This window comes from Dendrobates tinctorius, unplaced genomic scaffold, assembly GCF_039654945.1.
Source record: "Dendrobates tinctorius isolate UK_male_01 unplaced genomic scaffold, ASM3965494v1 ptg000028l, whole genome shotgun sequence".
NCBI lineage: Eukaryota > Metazoa > Chordata > Amphibia > Anura > Dendrobatidae > Dendrobates > Dendrobates tinctorius.
The window spans coordinates 41,351,050-41,371,633 of record NW_027361696.1 but is presented as its reverse complement, the minus strand read 5'-3'; the positions used below and the strand labels follow the sequence as shown (position 1 = coordinate 41,371,633).

At 43.7% G+C, this 20,584-nt stretch overlaps 1 protein-coding gene across 2 annotated transcripts in view; it reads left to right on the top strand.

The window, feature by feature from the left end:
- Positions 1–15,810: 15,810 nt before the first annotated feature.
- LOC141085322 (myelin-associated glycoprotein-like) overlaps positions 15,811–20,584 on the top strand; it is a 41,058-nt gene continuing 36,284 nt past the window's right edge. For both annotated transcript variants that reach the window (XM_073570603.1, XM_073570602.1), the window contains exon 1: positions 15,811–15,920. The gene's annotated coding sequence lies outside the window, so the exon portion shown is untranslated. The remainder of the gene's footprint in view (positions 15,921–20,584) is intronic.

Here is a 20,584-nt window from a genome sequence, read left to right as displayed (position 1 = left end):
GTGGCTCCATTTAATAAATGAATAATGTCATCAATCGTAGGTGAGATATGTCTTTCCCTCTGGATAGCGGTGTTGGGCAGGCGCATGTCAACACACAGTCTCATTTGATCAGGAGTCTTTGGTTTTGGAACTACCACAAGTGGAGAGACCCACGGAGTGGGACCAGTAACAGTTTCAATAACGTCCTCATCCATGAGCAATTGGAGTTCCTTTTCTACCTTCTGTCTCAGGTGAAATGGAATACGCCTGTGAGGCTGGGCTACTGGACGAACATTGTCATCCACATGAAGGTGTACTTGAGAGTCCTTTAGTTTTCCCAAACCACTAAATAGGGAGGGAAAGCTGTTCACCATAGTTTGTACATCCATATCCGCAGGGTCAGTTATGGTATGAATAATCTGGATGAGCCCTAGCTCCAAGGCAGTGTGATAGCTGAGAAGACATCCTCCCGATCCTTGTAATGTGTGGAAAGTGGTTTTCTGCCTGTTTTCTTTATATTTAATTTCAGCATCAAATTGTCCCATTATAGCTAGAGGTGTTTTAGATCCATAAGGAAAGATTTTAGTCTGCACTTGTTGTAAGACTGGCCTTGTTTTCAATTGTTCATATGTAGTGCCATCTATGATATTCACTGAAGCTCCTGTATCTATTGTAAAGGTAATGTCAGTGTTGCAGATTGAGAGTGTAACACAGGGAGACTGTACTGAACCAGTGACAGAGGTAGTGAACACATAGTTCTCAGTCGCAGACATTTCTTCTGTGTCCTGATTTATCACTTTTACATCTGCAGATTTTGTCATAGGCAGCGGAGGCTTGTAGTGCGCTGATTTGCAAACAGCTGCAAAATGATTCCCTTTTCCACATTTACTGCAGGTTTGTCCCATAGCTGGACATTTGTTCTGGTGGTGAGGGAAATCCTGTCCACATCTATAACATTTCTTCTGTTTCTGGGCTTGTTTGTCTGGTAAATTTTTCTGTTTGAGATTATGCACATGTAATTTATCCCCATTCTCCATTACGGTAGCCTGATGATCTGCTATTTCTATAGCACGGGCCATTTTGAGCAAGTCATGTAGAGAGATATCCTGCAGCAGAGCCTTACGCCTTAGGTTATTAGACGAGCAGGTGACAATTATTTGAGTTAGGATTTCATCATCTACATCTGTAAAGGCACATCCATGTGTGACATAAGTGTCTATGGACTCTTCTGGAAGCTGCTTGGCAATCCTGAATTTATATCTTTCATATCTGATATTCTGTTTGGGGTTGAAATAGCCAGTGAGAGCTTTAGTGCAGTTGCTGTATGTGTCTGTTTCTGCTGCAGGTAACGTACTGTATATGTCATAGACTCCTGTGCCTGCACAATGCAGGAGCAAAGCTCTCTTTCTTTTCTCCTCCTTTATGTCCATGGCTTCTAGGAAATTCTCAAATCTGTTTAGCCATTTTCTCCAGTTATGGGAGAGATTAATGACATCAGTCATATCAAACTATGGGAATGTGTGCAAGTAGTCAGCCATGATATAGTCTCTCAGTGGTGCTGGCGTGTGAAGCGGTAAAATAGAGTCCGTACTCACAGCAGTAGGTGATTATATCCCATCCTCATCGCCAGTTGTAATATCCACACGTTATGAAGAATTCAAGGTATTAAACTTTAGATATGTTTTATTCTTCATCCTCCAGCACACAGCATAACACTTGCATTCCCATGCTACCAGAAGTGAATCTGAAACTTCCCTTCTCATCACTCTTGTCTCCACCCTCCAAGTCCCATAAGTCTGGCTTGCTTAAAGAGACAGATCTAATTATTATACATTACACACCTCATCATGAGAATCAATCTCACTTTCTTCAAAATCCTCATTCATTGTGGGGTCTGCATTATCATCATCATCTAACAGCATGTTTCCCACTTCCTCAACATGATGGGGTTTTGAAAGATCATACATTTTCTTCTCCATTTCAGAAGATAATCTGAAGCAAGAGAGAGAGTATGCGTTAGGGAGCAATGTGCCTGAAAAGCACACTTTCATTTGTAAGAAAATCTGCCTTATTTATATGAAATATCCACAAACCTTTCTCTATCCATTCATAAAACAAGCTAAATAAGCAATAGCAATGACTAAAACATTACATACCCACCTTATAAAGTGTGATGTGTTCGGGACCAATGAGCCTGAGAAGCCAGTACAGCTATATCTTCCTTCCTGAAGCTCTGCAGACCAACTGTGGTATCAGGTTTCACACAGCAGCTAGAGCCAGGAGACTATCTAGAGGGAGGGGGTTTCCTGAAAATCTGGTGAGAAGGGAGAAATGAAAGTAGAAAAGCTGCGCCTGTCAGATCCATTGTTCCTGACGGAGTGTTAACAAAGCAGTGAAGCCCAGACATCGGGGGATCCTTAGGACAGAAGCACAATATTGAGTATCAGTAAGCGGTCCAGGAAGAGTACAGGGCGCAGATTGTCCAAGATATGGCAGGTCATTGTGTGGGCTGATGCCTTTTGTTCCAGGGCAAAACAGACAAAGGGATCCCCAAATACAGTGAGTCTGGACAAGGAGGACACTGCAGTACCGCAAAAGGCGCCATTACCCCGTAATGTTCTGGAGGATGTGGAAAGTAGTGCAGGGAAAGATGAAGGAACATGTGATGTGCAACCTGTGGTTAATACTGTGAAATACTTGAATGTGCTGAGAAATAGAAACAGTAAAGATTTTCAGTTTCAAGTTGAAATGGACTGTGTCTCAATTCTTGTGAAATCATCTGCAGACAGCCTTCAGTGGCACAGAAAAGAACCTGACGATGCTGGACCTGGAGACACAGGTATGCTGACTAAGGGACAAAATTTTCATGTGAGGGGAAGCCATGGTGTGCTGGAGCAGAAGTCCTCAGCCATGACTACCACCCTGGCCGAACTTTACACAGCCCCAGATCTTGAAAAATGGAGATGCTAAAGGTCTTGGAAAATGGCACCTTTTTTTTCACTTTTTTGAACAAATCTTGGATTTAAATAAAAAAGACCTATAAATGTTTGGTGTCTGTGAACTTGCAATGCCATGTAAACTCATAATGGCATGTCACTATTAGCATTTTATGAACATGGTAAAAAAAAGCCAAAAAACAACTGTGGAGTTGCACTTTTTTGCAGTTTCACCACACTCGGAATTTTTTTTCCAGATTTCTAATGCATGATATGTTAAAATCAATGGTGTTTTTCAAAAGTATAAAATATTGGCCAAAAATTAAAAATGTTATGGCTCTGGGAAAAAGGGGAGTAAAAAGCAAAAATGCAAAAATGGAAAATGGCCCGGGGGTTAAGGGGTTAATAATGGCAGTAGATATCAAGTACAGTAGTTAGTAAAGGAGATGCGTCTATAAGACAGGTCCCATTACTTACCCCATAGTTAAAATTAAATAAAACCACACATAGAAAAAAGTCCTTTAATTGAAATAAACACAGAGAAAAACTCCTTTGTTTGAAATAAACACTTCCACCCTCTTTTACACATTTATTACTGTAGAATTCAAAATAATAAAACAACATATTCCTCACCTATCCGACAACAATCCATATGTTCCACAAGGAGGCCAACTCTGCTTCATCTTGATTGCATAGCTGAGCAACTGCATGATGCGACTGCTCAGTCCTTCATACAGGATACACTGAGCTGAGCGTGAGAACTTGTTTGCATGTGACCAGCAGTGACATCATTGAGGGTTCTATCGGTCACATGGAGCCGTATTCCCATGCTCTGCTCAATGTTTCATTGGATGATTCTCTTTCTTTGCAAGTGCCAGTGATGGACTGATTAACGACCGCAAATCCGACACTTGACATTTTGGAAGTCATCAGTCCGGCACTCAAGCTACCATGAGACCCGGTAGCTTTGAACTCAGGTAAACTTCATGGAATACTTTGAGAAACATTTTAAGGTTGCTGGAGTTTCCAGCTGCTGGAACACCTGGGGGCCCGTGAGCTAAGATTACATTGGGTGTGTATTTTACTGTATTTGTTAATAAAAAAAAAAAATCAATGAAAAAAATGGCTTAGGGTCCCCCACAATTTTCATAATCAGCTGAGGGAAAGTCAATGGCTGGGGGTTGATGTTAATATTCAAGGAAATGGCCAATAGCCCTAAAGGTTCCCAGGCTATCAATATCAGCTGACAGCTGTTTACTGGCTATGTTAGGGGAGTCCCCCCTATATTTACCCCTTCATGACAGAGTCTTTTTTGTTTTTGCATTTCTTATTTTCGCTCCCCTTCTTCCCAGAGCCATAACTTTTTTAAGTGTCCGCAAATATGGCTATGTGAGGGCTTGTTTTTTGCGGGACGACCAACGCTCATAGCAATCCGTCATTGACAACCATAGAGGTCTTCTGGAGACCTCTGGTTGTCATGCTGACCCATCAGTGACCTGCAATCACGTGACGGGCTCACTGCCAGAAGCATGTGTTAAATGCCACTGTCAGAGTTTGACAGTGGCATTTAATGGGTTAATAGCTGCGGGTGGATCGCGATTCCATGCACGGCTGTTCCGGGCACATGTCAGCTGTTCAAAACAGCTGAAATGTGCCCGGGAAAGATGTTGGCTCCTCGCCGGAGCCCACATCAAAGGGAGGGGCACGACATGTGCCGTACATGTACGGCGCATGTCGTGAAGGGGTTAATAACTAGCAAAGGCTTAAAAGACAGCAGAAGTCTGATATTAATAGGCTAGGAAGGGGCCATGAATATTGACCTCCTCTCAGACTGAGAACATCAGCTCTCAGCCACCTCAGAAATGGCGCATCCATAAGATGCGCCAAATCTGGTGCTTAGTCTCCGCTCTTCCCAGTTGCCCTGGTGAGGTAATAGGTTTGGGATTGATGTCAGCTATTTTATGGCCCTGATATCAAGTCCACAGGTTGCTAATGGAGAGGCATCTATAAGACACCCCCATTACTAACCCCATAAGTTTAAGATAAAAACATACACAAAAATGTTCTTTAATTAAAGTAAACACACAGAGAAACTTCTTAGTTTGAAGTAAACACTGCCCACCCACTTTTACCCATTTATTATTGCAAAATTAAAAATAATTAAGCACGATATTCCTCACCTGTCCGACGACAATCCGTTTGTGCCCCTTAAAAGTGAACTCTGCTATAGCTGGACTGCATAGCTGAGCGGTAGCATGATGCAACCACTCACCTGTGAAACTAGGAGACGCTGGTGCTTTATTATTTTAAATTTTACAGTAATACATGGGTAAAAGAAGGTGGGAGTGTTTATTTCAAATAAAGGAGTTTTTCTGTGTATTTATTTAAACTAAAGTACTTTTTATGTGTGTGCCTTTCTTTACGTTTCACTACGGAGAGAGTAATGAGATGTCTGATAGACACCTCTGCCTTTCTAACCCCTGGGCTATTTTTCATCTGAGGAGGGCCAATATCCATTGCCCTTTCCAAGCCTGTGGACACCAGCCCCCAGCTGTCAGTTTTAGCTTGGCTAGTTGTCAAAAATGGAGGGGACCCACGCCAGTTTTTTAAATTATTTATTGAACTAATTAAAAAAAAACATGTGAGGGCCCTATATTTTTTGTAAATCAGCTAATATAAAGCTGACAGCTGAGAGTCGCAGCTGGGCTCCTGAACTGCGGTGACCTGGTTGAGATCCCCGCTTGCACAGTAAGGCCGAGGTCACACTAAACGTATGAAAAATCAGTCCAAGTCTCCCTGCAGAGAGTCGCAGGAGTGTAATGCGAGTGTCATGTGAGTACAAGCCAATTTCTCACACCTAGCATCTGATTGACATCTGAATGCAGTGCGATTGCTCTCCGATTGCAATGTGTTTTTGACATGAGCTTTTACATACAGCAATTCTCTATGTCATTTACACATCGTTTTCAAAGGAAATATTCTTTAAAACACACACACACACATTTATACAGCTGTGGCAAAAATTAAGAGACCACCACATCAAAACCCTTTCATGGGCAGCCCATTCTCCAGACCTGAACCTCATTGAAAACCTCTGGAATGTAATCAAGAGGATGATGGCTAGTCACAAGTCATCAAACAAAGAAGAACTGCTTACATTTTTGCGCCAGAAGCAGTGTGAAAGACTGGTGGTAAGCATGCCAAGACACATGAACGCTGTGATTATAAATCATGGTTATTCCACAAAATATTGATTTCCGAATTCTTCCTGAGTTAAAACATTAATATTATGGTTTCTAAATGATTATGGACTTGTTTTCTTTGCATTATTTGAGGTCTGAAAGCACTGGAGTTTATTTTTTTCAATTTTGACCATTTCTCCTCTTCAGAAAAAAAAATATTGCTTGGAAATTTGAAGACATGTTGTCGGTAGTTTATAGAATAAAAGAGCAATTTATATTTTACTCAAAAATATAGAAAAAAAAACAAAAAAATGACCAGCACCTCCTAATGTGAACACGTGCAAGCTGCAAAAACTGCACAATATAGACAAAAAGAATACAGCAGCACATGTGCATGAATCTAGGCCATGTGAAAACACAGAAACACATAAAAACCTTACTTACAGTAAGATGAAAATGCAGGTTCTTAGTGCACAAATTGGCCAATTCATGTAAGCCCATCAACCACGGCAAGGTGACTTCCCCCTGATGGGTCCCTGCTCTACCGTACATAAGCCACTTCTGGGCCACCAGCCTACAATTTTGGACAAACATGTCACTACCAGGCTAAGCCTACAATTTATGGGCAGGTTGAGCTGATTGCGGCCACCTGCAAGGCCAATGGGAGGGGTGCAAGATCAGACTGGAGGCAGCTACCATCCAGCAACTAAATAGAATAAAAAAATAATAAATATATTTTGAGAAAAATATTTTTGAGGATCATTATCCAAATTGAATGGTTTTAATGTGTTTCTGTGTTTTCACATGGCCTAGATTCATGCACATGTGCTGCTATATTCTTTTTGTCTATATTGTGCAGTTTTTGCAGCTTGCATGTGTTCACATTAGGACATGCTGGTCGTTTTTTTTTGTTCTCTGTTTAGTTGCTGGATGCTAGCTGCCTCCAGTCTGATCTTGCACCCTTCCCATTGACCTTGCAGGTGGCCGCAATCAGCTCTACCTGCCCATAAATTGTAGGCTTAGCCCGGTAGTGACGTTTGTCCAAAATTGTAGGCTGGTGGCCCAGAAGTGGCTTATGTACGGTAGAGCAGGGACCCATCAGGGGGAGGTCACCTTGCTGTGGTTGATGGGCTTACATGAATTGGCCAATTTGTGCACTAAGAACCTTAATTTTTATCTTACTGTAAGTTTTAAAAAAATGTTTTGTAAAATTTTTTTTTGAGGATTATTATCCAAATTGAATGGTTTTAATGTGTTTCTGTGTTTTCACATGCCCTAGATTCATGCCCATGTGCTGCTGTATTCTTTTTGTCTACATTACTCAAAAATATAGCTGTAAAGAGAAAAATCAGACAAACTGAACATTTGGAAGTGGTCTCTTAATTTTTGCCAGAGCTGATTATGTGTGTCTCATTGATATCTATATATCTATCTATTTATATAATTGCCTTGTAATGTTTTCATTTCCTGTTCTGTCCAGATGTCACCATATCCCAGAATTCCAAGCAGAGGAAGTTCACCGACTGCCATATTGGGACTCCCAAGTGATGGGAGTGATGGGTGTCTCAATATGGAAACTGCTACTGGTACCAACCTATTGCACAGTATCACCAGTGGAACACCGATGCACCACACACACACATACACACACACACACACTCTATATGCCGTACGCACTACACACACACACACACTCATGCAGCCTCTTGTGCGGTACCACCAGTGGAACACCGTCTCGAATTCCACGTAGTGAATCATTCGGCTGATCCTGGCGGCAGATGCGCGTCATGTCTACAGGCAGAGGAAGCCTTTCACATTAAGGCTACTTTCACACATCAGGTTTTCGGCGTCAGGCGCGATCCGGCGTCGTGCTGGAACGCCGGATCCGGCAAATGTTTCGTAAAACCGGATGTGACGGATCCGGTTTTCTGCCGGATCCGTCTTTTTCTTGACAGACAAAACCGGATCCGTCTCATCCGGTTCATCCGTTTTTCTATCCGTTTTTCGACGGATTACGCCAGATCCGGTTTATAAAATTGACCCTTGTGGCCTTCCGAACGGGATTGGCTACTGGAAAACTATATATAGCATGTTCCTACAGCCCTTCTTTGACAGGTTGTAGAGGAGAAAGTGCAGGTTGGAGAGAAGAGCAAGTTACTGGCGAAGATGGATGTTGTCATTGGAAATATTTTGAAGAATTTGGCGGATTTTATAGCGGAGGCGAATCGTTTGAGGGTGATTGTTCTGGAGAAGGAGAGAGCGAGACAGCAGCGCATCAGGCATCGTAGACGACGTTTGTGGATCCACCCCATCACAGCCAAGAGAATGACGCGTGGGGTCTATTCTACACTCTGCATGGACCTTAGACGAAACCCGGATAAATTTTTTGGATATGTGCGGATGAAAATGGAGAATTTTGATTACTTGGTGGAGCGCATTGCACACCTCATAAGAAAAGCGGACACCTATTGCCGCTTCTCTGTTTCACCCGCAGAGCGTCTGATGGTGACTTTAAGGTAAGCCACATTTATTGGATATGCTCGCATCAGAGCACACTTTCACTGCAATCTTGTTGGTGGTAGTTTGTATCTCCAAGAGTTATAGGTCAGTTTTGGTATGTAATGCTGTGATTTAAAACTAATTTATTGTTTTTTAATTCCCCACAGATTTCTTGCAACTGGAGAATCCCTTTCATCACTGCATTTCCAGTACAGACTCGGGATTTCCACCATATCTGGAATTGTGAAGTACACATGCCGTGCACTGTGGGACTCCTTAGCTGAAGAGTTTTTACCAGAGCCCACAACAGAGAGGTGGATTGAAATTGCTGACAAGTTTCAACAGATATGTCAGTTTCCCAACTGCTTGGGCGCTGTGGACCGGAAACATATCCGCATTGCAAAGCCAGCTGGATCGGGATCGGAATATTTCAATTACAAGAAATATTTTTCAATTGTCCTCATGGCCATCGCTGACGCGGAATACAAATTTATTGCGGTTGATATTGGGGCCTATGGCCGCTCCAATGACTCTCAAGTTTTCAAACTGTCTGCCATGGGGCGTAAACTGTATGGAAACACCTTCCAGTTCCCACCACCTAGACCGCTGCCGCAAACATCTGGTCCACCTATGCCATTTGTCTGTGTAGGGGATGAAGCCTTCCAGCTGTCAGAACACCTTTTGAAACAATACTCTAGCAGAGGATTGACAAGACCAAAACGCATTTTTAATTACCGCCTCACAAGAGCAAGAAGAATGGTTGAATGTACCTTTGGTATTCTGACAGCCAAATGGCGGGTCCTATTGACTGCGATCAACCTCAAGACAGAAACTGTGGACGAGGTGATCAAAGCGTGCGTGGTACTCCACAATTTTGTTATCTGCAAGGAACCCATTTCCATTGAGGACACCTCTGAAGAAACCACCTTGCAAGATTACCATGACATTACCACTAGAAGTTCTGTGACGGTTTCAGTAATGAGGGACAATTTTGCACTATACTTTATGTCACCTCAAGGCAGAGTACACTGGCAGAATGACAGAGTGTGAAAGATTTGTGCCCAACCAAACTTGTGTACCTTCTGTACCAACAGTATATACCTTTGCCAACCAAAGTTGGCTATCTTGTCATGGTCTCTATTTTTAGCTTTAGGCCACAGGTGTGTACCTGGTTGTGTTTTATGCAAAGTATTTCACCTTTTAACAAAAGTTGTGTACATTGTTAGGAAATCACCAACAATAAACACAACTTTTTAGTTGAAATACTTTGCTTCAAACACAACCAGGAACACAACTGTGGCAAAAAGCTAAAATTTACCCACAGTTATATACCTAGTTTTGAATACCATTTCACCTTTTAAATACCCTGTATTTAACCTTTTTCGCCGCAGAAAGAAATGACAGACAACCAGTGTAAAATAATTTAACTTTTATTGAAAAATGTTTTTTTTAGTAAACTTTTTTAAAATTTTACTAAACTTGTTTGAAACTATAAAACTGAAACCATAAAACTGGTCATTTTTATTTAAATACACACATTATAAATCTGTGTAGTGTGTGGTGGAAATACTGCTGTAGGGGCTGCGGGACACTTCGACACTGGGAGTGTGGAGAGAGGACTGGGATCGTGGTGGGGAAGGAACAGTTAGAGGTGAAGGTGTGGAAAAAACTACAGAATGGGTGGACATGTGGGAAGCAGAAGAGGTGGTGGGTGGTGGAGTGGAGGGTTGGGCAGGGACTGTAGGAGCAGATGATGTTGATGGCAAGTTGTATGGGGAAGGAGTTTGGTACGGGGCAGGTTGCTGGAAGTGGGGAGATGTCTGGTACGGGGCAGGTTGCTGGAAGTGGGGAGATGTCTGGTACGGGGCAGGTTGCTGGAAGTGGGGAGATGTCTGGTACTGGGGAGGTTGCTGGTACTGGGGAGTTTGCAGGTACTGGGGAGGTTGCTGGTACTGGGGAGGTTGCTGGTACTGGGGAGGTTGCTGGTGCTGGGGAGGTTGCTGGTGCTGGGGAGGTGGATGGTGCTGGGGAGGTGGATGGTATGTAATAGGAGGGGGAGGATGGAAAGTGGCTGGAGGGGGTGTAGATGTAATAGGAGGGGGAGGATGGAAAGTGGCTGGAGGGGGTGTAGATGTAATAGGAGGGGGAGGATGGAAAGTGGCTGGAGGGGGTGCAGGTGGAGGAACTACTGTTGTGGGAGGAGGAGGTTGGGAGGTAACTTGCTGGAGAGCAGCGTGGCATGAATGCATTACATGCATCTGCTGGGCAGGAGAGAGCGTTTCCATGCGCTCCACAACAGACCTGAAAAAGGTGTGGTTTGGCGAAGATCTTGCTTCTGAATGCATGGTTTGCAGAAGTGTCTTCACCTCCAGAATGCTGGAGTTGATCTGATGATAGCCTGCGGAGATTTGCTCTGACAAGACTTTTAGACAGTTCTGGAAAGATGCATTCAGATGCAAGAACTCTGGCGCATAAGTCTTTTCCTGACCCCTCTGCCTCTGCCGCCCAGTACCCGCAGGTGTACTAGAGGTGGCAGGGGCAGAAGGGTGGGGTAAAGGGAAAGCGATCTCCTCACCAGCAGCTTCATGTAATGTAGGCGGCCACGATGCTCCTGTGCTGGTGGATGGGACAGATGGGTCGAATGTGTGGGAAGGCTGGGAAGGTGCAGATGTACCGGGGCGGTCGAAGTGTCCCTCGGTGCCGGTCTCCTCAGGGATCGCCTCAGAAGGGTCCAATCGTGCAGGCTCCCGAGTGCTGCTCACCGTGCTGTGGAATAAAGAGAAAAAAAAAAAACAATTAAAATACTGACATGGTATGGCCCTGGCTGAAAAAAAAAATTTACATCTAACATTTTTTTTCACATGTGGTGTGTAATATTTACCTTCTAGTGACCATTGTTTCCCGGAGGAACGACAGGGCTTCTGCGTACTTGTACTTGCTCCTGCGTCCTCCAGATCCACTCGGGGCCCACATCTCTTTATTGAACTCCTTCTTGAAACAATCCCTCACAGACCGCCACCGATTCACAATTCTGTTCCCTGAAACGAGAAAGGACAAAGTGGTTAGTATACAACATCAGTGTTTCCCAAACTCCAGTCCTCATGGTCCCCAGGGGTCATGTTTTCAGGATTTCCATAGTAAATAGAAATCCTGAACACATGATCCGTGGGGACCACGAGGACTGGAGTTCGGGAAACACTGGTTTACATCAAGCAACCGGTACTGTATATACTTACGCTCTTTAATCTGGTCCCGAACATCGAGGTCCTCCCAGCGGCCCACAAGGAGCGAACAGATTTCCTCCCAGAGTTGTCGGGTAATGATAAGGTCAGCGTGGCGGCGGTCAGCCATATTCCAGAGCGGCTCCCTTTCTCTGACGAGATCGATGAGGTGGTCCACATCGAGTCCTCCATCCTCACCGTCAGAGTCGGGAGTACGGTGTGAAGGCTGTTAAAGAAAAAGACAAAAATAACATAATTAGCCTCCACAAAAGAAATGAAATAAAAAGTGCAAAAAAACAAAGCAAAAATATTTATACTTACACGCTGTTGACCGCCGCGTTGGTGTCGCCGACGACCCTGGGAGGCACTGCGAGGACCTCTTGGCCGAGCACCAGATTGGGAAGACTAGAGAAGAAAACAAAAAATGTTATGTCTTTGGATGTAGGCATTTGTTTGCTGTGTGTGGTCTGCAGAACATTGTTTTCTATGTGTTGTGTGTAGTGTGATGTTGTGTTTCTGCGTTTGATGCAAAAAACTTACCAATTGTGAGCCCACTCCAGGTGTCTGTCCACCCCTTCCTTCTTCTTCTGGGAGCTCCTCTTCATCTTGGGAATCCTGTTTTGAAATAAAAGGCAATGAATAGACATATATTACAGAGATGATGGATTTTGGAAATAAAAACTTACCGTCAAACGCTGACGATGCGAGGGAGGGCTCCCAGAAGATGATGTGCTGTCTTCCTGGTGGCCACACTCCATGCCTGTGGGTGGTGTTCCAGCTGCTGCCATTGCTGCTGCTGCTGCTGCATCTATTGGGCGGCTGTTGAATAAAGAGAAACAAAGGGCCAATGAATATCTTGATATTCAATAGCCCTAGTTTGGAGGAATGGGGGATTTGATAATTACCGTCTCTCATCTGCTGCTGGCCTCCCCTCCTCAGCATGTTCCATTTGCTGCTCCATTTGGGGTGGTGGTGGTGCTGATGGTGCTGCAGTGGTCTCCTGCCTTCTCCTGCTTCGCTTGGTTGCTTTCTTGGGTGGCATGTTGGGTGTGGCTGTGGGTCCCACTGTCTTGCTTTTATATATGTCTTGTGGGCAGAGCTACTGAGCATGCTCAGACCAAAGAAACCGGATCCGGCTGTCGCCGGATCCGGCGCATTGCGGCGCTCATAGGCTTTCATTGTATGAAAAAGCCGGACACGCCGGATCCGGCGTGTCCGGCTTTTTCGCCGGAGACAAAAAACGTTACAGTAGCCGCTTTTTCCAGACGCCGGATCGCGACACATTGCCGGATCCGGCGAAAACTGGATGAAACGCATGGCCATACGGCGCGATCCGGCGCAAATGCAAGTCAATGGGGGGGAAACCGGATCCGGCATTGCATTTCGCCGGATCCGGTTTCTGTCAAAAGCTCCGGATCGCGCCTGACGGCGAAAACCTGATGTGTGAAAGAGGCCTAAAGGGGTTTTCCTACGAACGAAAGTTCATTTTAAAAGTTGTCTGTGTCTGACCATGTAGGGAGCATACCACATCTCCTGGACAGGTGAGGAAGCAAAAGACAATACTGACATTTCAGCAGGGGATCACAGAGGATTCATTTTGTGAGCTAAAATATTTCACTGACTGTTTTTAAACAATATTTTACCTCATAAAATGTATCATCTGCGATCTCCTGCTGTAATGTCAGTTTTGTCTTTTGCTTCCTCCCCTGCCCAGGAGCTGTGGTATGTTCTGTACACAATCAGACACAAGGGTGACAGAGTAAAGGGGGGAGACAGCTCAAACGGGATAGCAGATGAGGGGAGAACACAGCACAGGAAGGAGAGAGACAGCAGACAAGGGGGATAGCACATGGGGTAGACAGGTCAAAGAAGAGAGCACAGACAGGAGAAGTCAGCACATGGGGAAAGAGAGAGTGGATAGGTGGGTGAGCACATGGGGGGAGAGATTCTCAATGCTGCAAAGCCTGCCCCCATTGTGACATTACCGCCCTCCTGATGCCAGAGCATCGGGCCTCTATCTAGTGTATTCTATATGCATATATCAATTCTATCTATTCTATTCTAACCTGTCAGTGTGATTTTACCGTATGCGGCACATGAATTGCTGGCTTTTCAAAGGACACTGGTGTGTAAAAATGGGACAGCACTTGCATGGTCCGAGTGCTGTGCGATTTTTTTCCTCACATCCATGGGCTTGTATTGGCGAGTCTCAGCCAAGTCTTGGTGCCAATCGCAGCATGCTGCAATTTTGCACACACGTTGAATACGCCCGAGAAAATAAACATTGATGTGAGCTGCCCCATAGATGTTTTCTCGCATAGCACTCATCCGTATTCTATGGTAGTGTGACCCCGAAGTAAGAAAAAGCCTCATGGTGCAGCCGTGAGTTCACAGCAGTTCACTGGGAGACATTTTTCACGGTGAACTCTCTGGGCTCAGCGCTGCACCGTGAGACTTTTTCACTGTGCTAGTGAGGATCTCACTGAAGTCACCGCAGTTCAGAGGCCCAACTGGGAACGTGGTAACCTTGATTATGCCATCGCTAGTCACTGATGCTGCTCCTGCAGCAGCTCATTCTCCCAGTGCTTCTCATCCTGGACGGTCACATCTTGGCAACATCCAGGTTGAAAACTGTTTATCCCCAGACATGGATTATGGCATGGCACAGAACGAGGGACAGGTGAGGGATATGATTGCTTTTTATTGTTTTATTACAGTAGATAATGGCTTCAATGGAATGGGCGATGACATGAGTATGGTTTAATTTAGAATCATTAAAGGAGTCTCTGTCATTTTTTCAATTAAAGGACTTTATTCTGGCTGTGTATTTATTTGAAATACAACTATAGGATTAGTAATGGATAGGTGTCTTATAGACGCCTCTCTATTGTTAAGCCATGGGCTTGATGTCAGCTGACAATACAAAGGTGACATAAATCCCGCAAATATGAACCCCATTTGCCACTGCTACAGGGCAAGTGGGAAGAGCAGGGCAAAGCACCAGAATTTGTACAACTAATAGATGCAACTTTTCTGGGTGGCTGCGGGCTGCTGTCTTTATGCTTGGGGGGGGCTAATATCAATGGCCCCTTACAATCTTGAGAATACCAGCCCCCCAGCTGCCTGCTTTTGCAAGGCTTGTTGTCAAAAATGGAAGTGACCCAGTATTGAATTTTTAATTATTTTTTTAAGTAATTGAAAAAAACAGAGTGGTGACCTCTATATTCTGGATAACCAGCCGTGCTAATGCTGACAGTTGAGGGTTGCAGCCCCCAGCTGTCAGTTTTGCTTGTCTAGTTATCAAAAATACAGGGGAACCTATAGTGTTTTTTTATTATTTATTTGGAGCGCAGTTGCCAGCTGATGAATGCTTCCATCAGCCGCTCCTGCTCTCGCTCTTATTAGCGGGAGCAGTGCAGGCTGATGGGAGCAGTAGTCCCATCAGCCCACCCCAGTGACTGGAGGTAAACTTTAAACTTTATGATCACAACTGCAGGCTCACGCTGTCATTTACGATTTTACCACTTACCAGAAGCAGTGTCTTCTGCGTTGTCATGCACATGACAGCATGGCAAACTCTGGATGTTCAGGCCCCCCATTCAAGTGAATGAGGTCTGGGTTCGGTTCTGGTACCCAAACTTTCTTTCACCTGTTTAGCTGAACCCGCCGGAATTGAACATCCAGGGGTCCACCCATTTCTACACACAATGTGATCAAATTGCAGTTTGCGACAACTTGAGAATGCAAACTTAATGTGCCAGAAAGATGTTAACCACCTTGATTCACAAACTTGGAATATCACATCCTTGTGGACTTGGACTACTAAATAGACAAATGTCAAAAAGGAAAAAATAAGCAACTTGAGAAAGATATTTTAACAAATCTGTGAATTGTAGCTAAGATTAAATCAAGAAATGTCGATTCAAAATATAAGTTCATTGCCCAATTCTTTTGTACAGTAGTACGAATATGATTATTCAGCTGATTTTCTCTACAGTACTTCTACAATGAGCTCATGACTTCTGCTTTTCCGAAGAATTAAATATATTATAAAATTTGAAAAAGGAAAGATATGATGCAGAAACAAAACGCAAATCACAGGGGTAAGGTTCTGTAATCTTTCAGCAGATAGCTTTATTAGTCCAGCACTGTATATATGTATTTAGATTCTTAAAATCCCATTTTAACATTCTATTTTCAATGTAGTCTTTATTGGGGTTTTGGGGCTGATATCTTTCACCACTTTTTTCCTTGACTCTGGGCATAGACATCTGTCATTATAATTACCCTCTTGATTTTTTTTATTGGTATTAGAATTTATTTTCACAGCATTATTTTTTTAACCTATTTTACACCAGTGATGGGACAATGGTGGCCCACTGGCGTTATTGTTGCGAGCCCTTGCTCCTCACTTTTATCTCTCAGCTACATATCATATTTATCTATGTAGTGAAGTATTTATCATCTTCAATCATGTTGGTATTGATTTAAGGCTTAATATCACTGGTGAGAGTCCAACTGCTGGAACCCTGAGTGATTCTGAGAACAGGAATCCAATTCTCTTTTGTAAAAAAATATATGGCCGCCCTTCATTATAGTTATTATTTTTGCAAATAGAATAAATGCTCTAAATTGTGAGTGAAGATCCCATTTGATGCGACCATAATGTTTCTGGTTGACTGCCTAAATTTTGTATTGTGCCATTAAAATTCATGGCCTAGCATTGTTTGTGTTGGTGTTTTCGAGCCTTTGAAATTTGTAAGCCATGCCAAGGGTTTTGGCCAATTTACCATTAATTATGAGAATCTATGGGGGTCTCAAATTATATTTCCCAGAAACATTAACTTTCATCATTTCTTAATGGCATATCAAAACTAAAGCTAAGGTGGAGTTCTCCTTCATAGGGTATTTGGACCTTCTCATATTTTGTAGTAAGAAGGTGCCGTTGGCCATTTTACAACTGTAAGGACCCCCTAATACATTAGACTAACGACACCCTAATCCGCTCAAATTGACTGGGTCAGACATCAGACTATTATGTATATGGGTTTCTCAACTATCTCCTGACAGATAATGTCGTGGAAGAGAAGGGTCGTGGAAGAAAAGGGTCAAGTGAGTCAAAGTTACGAAAGCTAATCCTTTTTTTCTTTAAGAGATAAGCCACAATCAGTAGAGTCTGGCAGAGGCTCTCTCATAGAGGTCACAGGAGTGCTCGGTTGAGATCTGTGTAAGGGGGACTTGGAAAAGTTAGTTATCTTCTTGATGGTCATAGAATGGGCTTTACATTGAAAGATCAATGAAAGTTTTTGTTTAATAGGAACTAACTTTTTATCTGAGTAATGTAAATCTCAGCTTTATAGTTAAGGATCGTTACCGAACCCCTTCATTTGTCTGATTGGTGGGATTCCAAACTCATGAACAAACACAACCTTCTTTTAAGAAATTTCTGAGATTTTTCGAGTTTCTCTTTTACATGTTATGAATTTGTTATGAACTCACAGTATGGAAATAAAAAGTGAATTATATAAGGTAGAATGAGGAAGATATTGGCTCTTGGAAAACCCCTCAATTTCTAAAATCAGTCTTCCAAAGAAAGGCCCCCAGCTTGTAACATGAAGTTTACTTATTGGAGGTCTTGCTTTCTGATGATCCTTAACTGTGTCCCTCAACCAGTGACTCTCCAACTGTTGCAAATCTACAACTCTCAGCCTGCACAGTATGCTAAGTGCTGTCATTTTACCATCGTTTTAGTATCACCTATTGCACACTACTGATCCTATTCGGCCATTTCATTCTTTGGGATAGCGCTCTTTCTGCATCATGCAAATGACCTGAGTTAAGACATGACAGAAGATTTACTTGCAGTCCTATGTAAAACCAGGATTGCAGTAAAAATCAATGCACATTTACATACTTACTGTAGATCTACTGTAACAATGCTTGGCAAAGAGTTTGAATGCATCACCCATTATGACTGCAATTCTTACCACTTCTTTTGAGTAAAATGTATATAAAGTAGACCATAATATACTACAGCGGTGGGGCAGGCATAAATAATGTTTTCATTAAACCCTTTAGAGATGTGGCTGCTCAACCAGAGGAAAGCTGATGGACAAATAATTTGGATTTAGAAAACTTCCGCTAAATACCCTCCCGATATGTTCTGACATAGACTAACAGTAACAATGTTGATAAAAACAGAACTCATCAATCTATACTTCAAAAAATGGAAAAATAATGTAAAAGGAAGAAATGATTTCTGCGTTGTTTTTGGGGGATCACGTAGTCAATCAGTGTAATATGGAGTGTACTCTCTTAGATCCAGGAGAATCGATGTTATTAATCCCTCTTAGATGCATGTTGGTACTGTTTCTCACGGTCACTATGTTCGTCCTGTTTATTTAGAAGCACTCGATTGGTTATGCCTGGGGCTATTTGTTGTCATTTGTGGAGACAATGTATTGGTGCCCTTTATGAGATAGCATACTGCTGGCACTGCTTATTAGGTGTTTTCTTAAGCAGCACTCTGTTGTTACATTTCACGAGGAAGACTCTACTCTTACAGTTTAAAGGAAATCTATCATCAGGTATTTCCAATATACAGTATGGCCACCACCTTTAAGGCTTTCTACTATGCTGTATGAATGTCTCCAAACTCCTCTACAAAGCATAGCAAAGACCTTTTATTATGCCAACAGAAGGCATGGTCCGGTCAGATGGACATCTTTGGTCTTGAGATCCGGTGCCTACTCTCTTCCTACAATCGCCATCTTTCTTCCCTGCTTTATATGGCTGACACACAGTACAGTATATCCCAATTGCACTTCTGCGCAGGTGTAGATTTTTCTGCCCGTAGTGCACATGCGCCGGCCTTACTTCCGAGTCATTGGTGCTCTTTCACCTTCCCTGGCACGTGTGCATTACAATATATTACTCTGCTCTTGGCGGGTCATAGAGAGGTGCACCTTCGCAGGTGTGCAATTTGGTTCCTTTTATTGGTACTGTTTATTACTGAGCACTCTGCTAACACTGTTCCTCAGGGGCACTATTTATCAGCGACTCTGTTGGTTTTATTTGCCAGGGAGCACTCGGTTGGGACTGTTATTGAGAGGACACTCAGTTTATAATGATCATAAGGGAACACTTTGTTGATTATTTATTGTAGGGACACTCTACTGGTACTGTTTATAGAGGAATACTGTTGATTTTGCTAATCAGGGAGAACTCTAGTGTTACAGTTTATTGGGAGGCATTTGTTTGGCACTGTCTATTGTGGGCGCAATCCGTTGGCGCCATTGATTAGGGGGGACTCTGTTGGCATGGCTTATCAGGAGGGTATTCTGTTACGATTGATTCTTGGGTACATTCTGTAGCCACCTTTTATTAGAGAGCATTCTGATGGTACTGTTTATTAGAGCCATACTTTTGCATTGTTAATCATGGAGCACACGCTTGGTACTGTTTATTAGGGAGTACTCAGTTGACACTCTCTATCGGGAACAGCCTGTTGGTTCAATTTAAAAGGGAGAACTCTGTCAGCACTGCCTATTGGGTTACCCTTTTGTTACCACTATTTACTGGGGGGCACTCTGTCGGCACTGCGTATTGGGTAACATTATGTTAGCACTATTTATTAGGGAGCACTTTGTCAGTACTGCTTATTGGGTTATGTGGCGACCCTGAAGCTCAGTCACCACAGAGGTACTGCACCTCCTCCTGAGGTGTGGTACCCCACCATCCAGGTAAGGTGGAGACTCCCGACCACACTCCAACACCTGCATCCCACACCACAAAGTAGTGTAGCAAAGCACCTTCGGCAGCTCCCTGCTTGGAGTGTAGCATAGCACCCCTTGGTGGCTCCCTGCTTGGAACACGAAACGTGCTGGGAGTTGGGTGGAGTCTAGTTTACATTAAAGAGAGCAGGAAGAGTTTAGGAGTCAGTCAGTTGTTGAGTAAGGAGAGAGAGAAGAAGATCCCCGGAGAGAGGGATAGATGGATGGAACTGCTGCAGCAGATCCCAGTGACCTGGGTCTGCTGGCATGGGAAAGGAAGAGAGAGAGAGCAACATAGGCTGAGAGCCTGATTTTCCATAGAAAGAAAGATTAGTACGGAACGTGAGGAGTAAAAGGGAACAGAGAACGTGGGTTAGAAGAGAACCCTTCCTAGAAGTTCTAAGCGCAAGGCCGGGGCCCAGTCCCCGAGGTTGTATGGATACTAATGGTCCTGCAGCAGACACCGGACAAAAAGAACTAGTGACCACTTTATTCCCACACAAGACTTGGGGGCACAACAGCATCTGGATAGTGAGCCGGGACTTAGTAGCAAGGAGTCCCCGAAGCAGGCTACAGCTGTCTGCCGTACAAGTAGAGTTCATAAGAACATTGGACAGGAGGAACTCCAGTGTAACTCAGTACTAGGAGTACTTCATTTAAAGGCGCTATAAGAGGAGACATTCAGAAAAGCACATGTTGGCGGAGTGTTGGAAAGGAATATTCCATCTGGCCTGGAGATTGACTGAGTCCCTGACCCGGAGGACACGGCACGGAGGCAGGCACTTGTTTGTACAACAGACTGTGACTAAAGCTTTGGAACTACATGCCCTGGTGTGCTACACTCATTCCTGCGCCAACCTGCTTAGCACTGCTACATCCTTTGCGCCTGACACTACACCATCTACGTGTCACTTCACCTACACTGCCCTGGGACTACAACCCTGCCTGTGGAGGGCTATAACATCATCTCTGCACCACACCATCTGTCCCAGAGG